The sequence below is a fragment of the Alosa alosa genome, chromosome 24 (genome assembly GCF_017589495.1).
Source record: "Alosa alosa isolate M-15738 ecotype Scorff River chromosome 24, AALO_Geno_1.1, whole genome shotgun sequence".
Lineage (NCBI taxonomy): Eukaryota > Metazoa > Chordata > Actinopteri > Clupeiformes > Clupeidae > Alosa > Alosa alosa.
In genome coordinates, this window is record NC_063212.1 from 18,817,182 (window position 1) to 18,823,028 (window position 5,847).

The following is a 5,847-nucleotide window of genomic DNA, read 5'->3' on the forward strand; positions in this document are numbered from 1 at the left end:
CATTTCTGCACAGCTGCAATATTTAAAACATGTATAACCTATATGCCAATGCATACCACGAATAGCCTACCTAAGCCTACAGTGTAACACACACACAAAAAAATACAAGTTGTATATGTCCTTCTGTTATGAGTATTTGCCATTCTTGTATCGACATTTTTTAAGTCTTTTTTTATCATGAAAAATGACAGAACAAGGGACTTTTAAATTGATGATATCCGGTTTTCGCCCGGAACAAGGAAGTTAGTGCAAGAACATGGGATCCACGGAGAAGACGGGAGCAGTTTGCTCCATACCTAAACATTCGTATTGGTTTGACTTTTGGCTTTTCCTGTTGTTTGACATCGTATTCTTTCTTGTTATGCATTTCATCGTTCCATGACGGGTGAGTGTGGCATCGGTAGCCTACGACTATCTGCAATAATGTACTAGCACTTAGACAAGAGAAACATAGGCAAGTCTCCCAGATTCAGTCATCAGTTTGCTACGTGACAGAAACCACGAATCTGTGTCGTAATGTAACCTACCAATGTAGGCTACTGATGTTATCCTATTCAGTGGCACACACATGGCTGTTAAACAGGCTTTTTTACCTGAAGCTTCGGGAATTTGCTGTGCAGGAAGTTAGCTAGCAAACAAGTTTGTTAATAATGCTTGGGGTTGGTGCCAGAAAAGTTACCGGTGTTGTGTGCCTTCTGGTTTTTCCCACCTACTGGTTTCCTTGCGCTTGCTCGCGTTGCTCACCACAGCTGCAGGAGTTGTCAAACATCACAAACAAGTTGTTTTAGACGGATTTGAAGTCGCATTTCATATCTACCCCATGATCACTACACTACAACCACTCGGACAAAATACATGTAAAATAATTTTGCACACTTTATAGCATTAAACTGGATTCGAACCTGCAATAAACACGCACACCGATGAACCACACCAACCTATAGTCAGCGTTACGGTGTTCATTTTAGGACATCCTCAGACTCAGGTGTCAGACTCAGAAAAACATCGGTCATCTTCAGACAAAACTGCCTCAGCGTCAGAAAAACCAGACTCAGGTGTCAGGCTCAGAAAAACATCTGTCATCTTCAGACAAAACTGCCTCAGCTTCAGAAAAACTTCTGTCATCTTCAGACAAAACTGCCTCAGCGTAAGAAAAATCTCTGTCATCCTCAGATAAAACTGCTTCAAACCAAACTGCCTCAGAAAAACATCTCTAAGGAGTCAGGTCTCAGAAAAAACGCTATCAGAAAAAGTGGAGTCAGGTCTCAGAAAAAATGCTGTCAGAAAAAGTGGAGACAGATCTCAGAAAAAACGCTGTCAGAAAAAGTGGAGTCAGGTCTCAGAAAATCAGGTCTCTTCGTAGGACTATGGTACATTCAATGAGCTAGGGAAAAGTGGGTTAAACATTTTTCCACCACGAAAGTCCAGAACGACACCTGGACCATTATTTCTTACTTTTGCTAACCGTTTCCCAGTTGTACACTACCTACCAGTAAGAAACCTGCATCTTTCTGATAGTGTTTTTTCTGAGACCTGACTCCACTTTTTCTGACAGCATTTTTTTCTGAGACCTCTAAGATTCCTTAGAGATGTTTTTCTGAGGCAGTTTGGTTTGAAGCAGTTTTATCTGAGGATGACAGAGGTTTTTCTTACGCTGAGGCAGTTTTGTCTGAAGATGACAGAAGTTTTTCTGAAGCTGAGGCAGTTTTGTCTGAAGATGACCAATGTTTTTTTGAGTCTGACACCTGAGTCTGAGGATGTCCTAAAATGAACACCGTACAGCGTAGGCCCTATAATCTATTTGAGCTACTCGTTGTCATCAAATCACCTATCAATTAACCACGTAGGCCTAAGCAACACCATAGCAACATTTTGTCTGGCATTAGGTGATACAAATGGAATTGGCCTTATCTTATACCTCCTTGTCTGAGCGACTACCAGTCCTATGGTTTTGAAAAGTCAAATATTCCCTGACAAAGACATTCGAAAACGTTTATTGACTTGAAAAATACTCCAATTTTTGCAAACTCCCTTCATTCAACCATTGAAGACATCGCCGTCTGGTGCGTTAAAATGTAGATAGTTTCTTCTCTCGTAGCCTACAATTTAATTTCTCAGAATTTAGGTCTACTAGGCTACAATAACGTTATCACCAAATACATATTTTATTATTAGTTGAACAACCAGGGGCGTTTCTAGACTTTCAGGACAACCTGGGCTTAGCCCGGCTGGACCGGATGTAAATGTAAAGATTTTTTATATAGTCAGTGTTCCCCACAGAAATGAATTGTATTTGTGGTGGTAGGTGAAGGGGGTGTGTGTGTGTGTGTGTGTGTGTGGGGGGGTTCTGAGTCGGAGTCAATAAGATGAATAGCCTATAGCTATACTTGCCTTGCACGACAAGTCAATATTGAGAAGTAACTGTAACTTAACATGAGAGAGAGACCCTCTACAAAATCATGGAATCACATCAGTGTGTGGCAAACCAACAAAAACATACTACATTACAGGATACAAAGAACTTTTGAGATTGCAATGTTCAGCTGTAATTACAAATGCTTTGCTTATGCTTATATATTTAAGGGTTTATAGTTTGTCACTGTTAAAACATCTCCCTTACGAAAAAATCCTACATTGCAGGCCTACTGTGTATCAAAACTGCAATTTTTTGCTATAGTGTTAGAGAGTGTAACATCCTCATCTGCTCCTCAGAACATCAGTACAAATGTTCAACAACGGGGGAAAGCATTTAGCCCTTCTGGCTAAATTTAGTTATTTAGAGCTGAGAGCTTAATGCTCTCTCTCAAAACAAGCACTGAAATGTGTCGTGCCAATTAACCTGACCAGATGCCTTGCAGTTGCCTAATGCTTGCTTAGCCTACTAACAGGGCTCAAAATTGCACCAGACAAATGCTGGTAAATATTGAAGTTGGTAGATTTCAGACAGAAAATACGGATTACCTATTGAATGGTGGGTGAATTTTGCCACTTCATTTGTCAGTGAAGATATTCAAGATGGTGAATGGTAGATATTCACATTTCAAAAAGTTAATTTTGACTCCTGCTTAGTGTTTACTAATGATAGCTTGCTAGCCAGCTAGCGATAGGATAGGTAAACAATGCTAATAGCTGGCCTTTATGGAGTTGGTTGGACAGGATATTTCAGTTTGCAAACATAAATTCTTACCCTTTGCCTTTCGTTTGAAAAAGCCAAACAGTTTCTATTGTTTTTTGCTGGCCATGTCATGTCTGCTTTCTCAACGTAGCCTACTGCAACCAATGACGCTGAACCACCCAGTGAGTTGACAGCAGTAACGTTAGTTGAGAGCACAGATCCACTGATATCAGACCAGACCGCGAAGCGACCCTCTGCCGCTCTCCACCCACCCCCAGCCCAGCCCCGCCCCGCCCGTTCTGCTTCTCCTTGTCAGAGTTTAGTGTTCGGGATTCCTTGTTCTAACAGGCTACGAGGGATAGAATGCACAACGAAATAAAAAAGTTAAATAACATTTTTTTGGCTACCCGGGGTGAGCTCAATTTACCCCGGGCTGAAGCCCCGGTAAAATCGGCTGGCGACGCCCCTGTGATCAACCACAAAGAGTAGCCTATGCACAGTGCACTGACGACCGTAGCAGCCCAAGGTAACCAGTTGTTTTAGATGAAGGGCAACCACTTGTTTCAGATAGCCTTCCTCTGGACAACATGTTACCTGGGTGCTGCCTATGTTATTAATTGATAGTAGCCTAGGCTACAATAGTATCGCACATCACTCAGGTATTAGTTGGCTCAGTGGGTAGGGAATCAGGCTGGAGAGTGTCATGCATGTGTTGCTTTTGCGGATCGAATCCAGTTTAATGCTAGTTTTCAAAAACATATTTTTTTTTACATGTCTTTTGTCCGAGTGCTGTAATGTAGCCTAGCGCTCATGGCGTATATATGAAAAGCGACTTCAAACCGCCTAACAACTTGTTTGTGAATGTCTGACAACTGCTGCAGCGCATGCACGTGCAAGAAAACCAGTAGGTGGAGAAACCAGAAGGCACACAACACCGGCACCTGGGATGTGCGTGTCCCCATTCAAACTGAGTGTCTTTCCCCCGTCCTGTTTTATTTAGCAGGCATGTCATGGATCGCCAGGACCAAAGATTGTTGATGAACGTCGCTAAGAAACCCGGTAGGTTTCATCCCGTATACTCAATTGTCCTAATGTGGGACACTGGCTAATGAGAGACACCTAAGCTCCAGTGGGTGTGGCTCTTCCCTAATGAATGTCAGTGAAACTATGGGAAAGCCAAAGCTGTAGGGTTCTGTGATCAAAATTGGATGTGGATTTAATGTGTTGACTTCACACTGTAGCCTAATGTAGCCTAGGCCTACTACAGTCCGAAAAGCAAAACATGGCCCATATTAGGGTAATCCACCCCCTGCATTGAAAACAACCCCTGAAATTTTACCATTAAATTGGTGTGTGAATTATGCATGATGTTGAGATTAACAGACACAAATAGACTATTTACTAACTAATAAAACTATCTACTGTTTAAATTCTAAACAAAAGTGACTGCTCTTCCTCAAATGAGTCTACACAGCCTTTTGATTGCATATGCTATCAAGGCTACTTAATCAAAGTAGTCACTAGTAGACACACCCTCATACTGAGTTCCATACTCACAACTATTGCAATGCCATAGCACATTTTGAAACTCTTGCCATTATGCTTTGTGTGTGTGCTTGATTTCCATTTAAAGCCCATCTGCGGCAATATATGATTTTAATGAATATAAATACATGGATTAATAAATCTATAAATATAATAAATTATCAATTATTAATGTTTTGTTTTTCAGGGAATGAAGTCTACCTTTGCCCTCTGCTTTCACCAGATCTGTGGCCAAGATAACCTGTCATTCATTCATTCACTCGTTCATTTGTTTATTAATTTATACATTCATTCAGTGGAAATTGTTTACACATGAAAACGATTTCCTTTCATTTATTTATGTATGGTCCTGGCTGGCTCTGTTCTGTTAGCAATGGCTTTGTTCATCAACACTTGACATGGCATGATCTACTTTACTGCTGACGCCAAAGCTTGGCACCAAATGCTGAAAAATAGCACTAATGTGTTCAATGATGATCGTAATTGTGGTGTTACCCATTGGATTTTTTTTTATATTTAATTGATTGATTGATTGATTGATTGATTTATGGATTGATGTATTAGAGGGAGAGCAGCTTCACAGAAGAGAGCTTCTGACAGCAAATTTGAGGAAAAGTTGGTAAACCACCTTTCTTACCTAATTTGAGGGTGCTGATTCTGAATATTTTGCTTACCAAGCTCAACTCTGAGTTCTAAGCCGCATAATCAGCATTTTAACATAAAATAGTGATTGTTTTTGCTTATTTTTCCCTAAATTGGGTTGATTTCAAAAGTAATCACTAAAACCAAATAAAAGTGTTCTCTAAATGCATGTTTGAGCATTAAGAACCCATACTATAGTTTATTAACATATTTAATGGGAACATGATTACAGTTAACATGTAATAGATTCTAATCAAAACACAGCCATATTTTTATTGCTAACATAGTGAGTCCCTCATGTGGTGTTTAATGCATTTCATCACAATAACAAGTTGCACAGATAACCTTCAACTCAGAATATATCCTACAGTACATATGAACTTAGATAGCGGGAATAAGCCTAATGCAGAACTGCATCTACCTTTAGCAACAACCGACAAGTAAAATCATTTTACTTCTAGTAACACTGAATTTGGTATGTGTCCTTGCCTCCATACTAGAGCTCGACATCTAGAAAACAGAGTGGCTCTGGCATAGTGTTGTCA

The 5,847-nt window shown here is 40.2% G+C and overlaps 1 long non-coding RNA gene across 1 annotated transcript; it reads left to right on the forward strand.

The window, feature by feature from the left end:
- Positions 1-244: 244 nt before the first annotated feature.
- LOC125289431 lies at positions 245-5,417 on the forward strand. The gene is made up of 3 exons (XR_007192633.1): positions 245-385; positions 4,116-4,174; positions 4,848-5,417. It is a non-coding gene; the product is annotated as an uncharacterized LOC125289431 (long non-coding RNA).
- Positions 5,418-5,847: the final 430 nt, after the last annotated feature.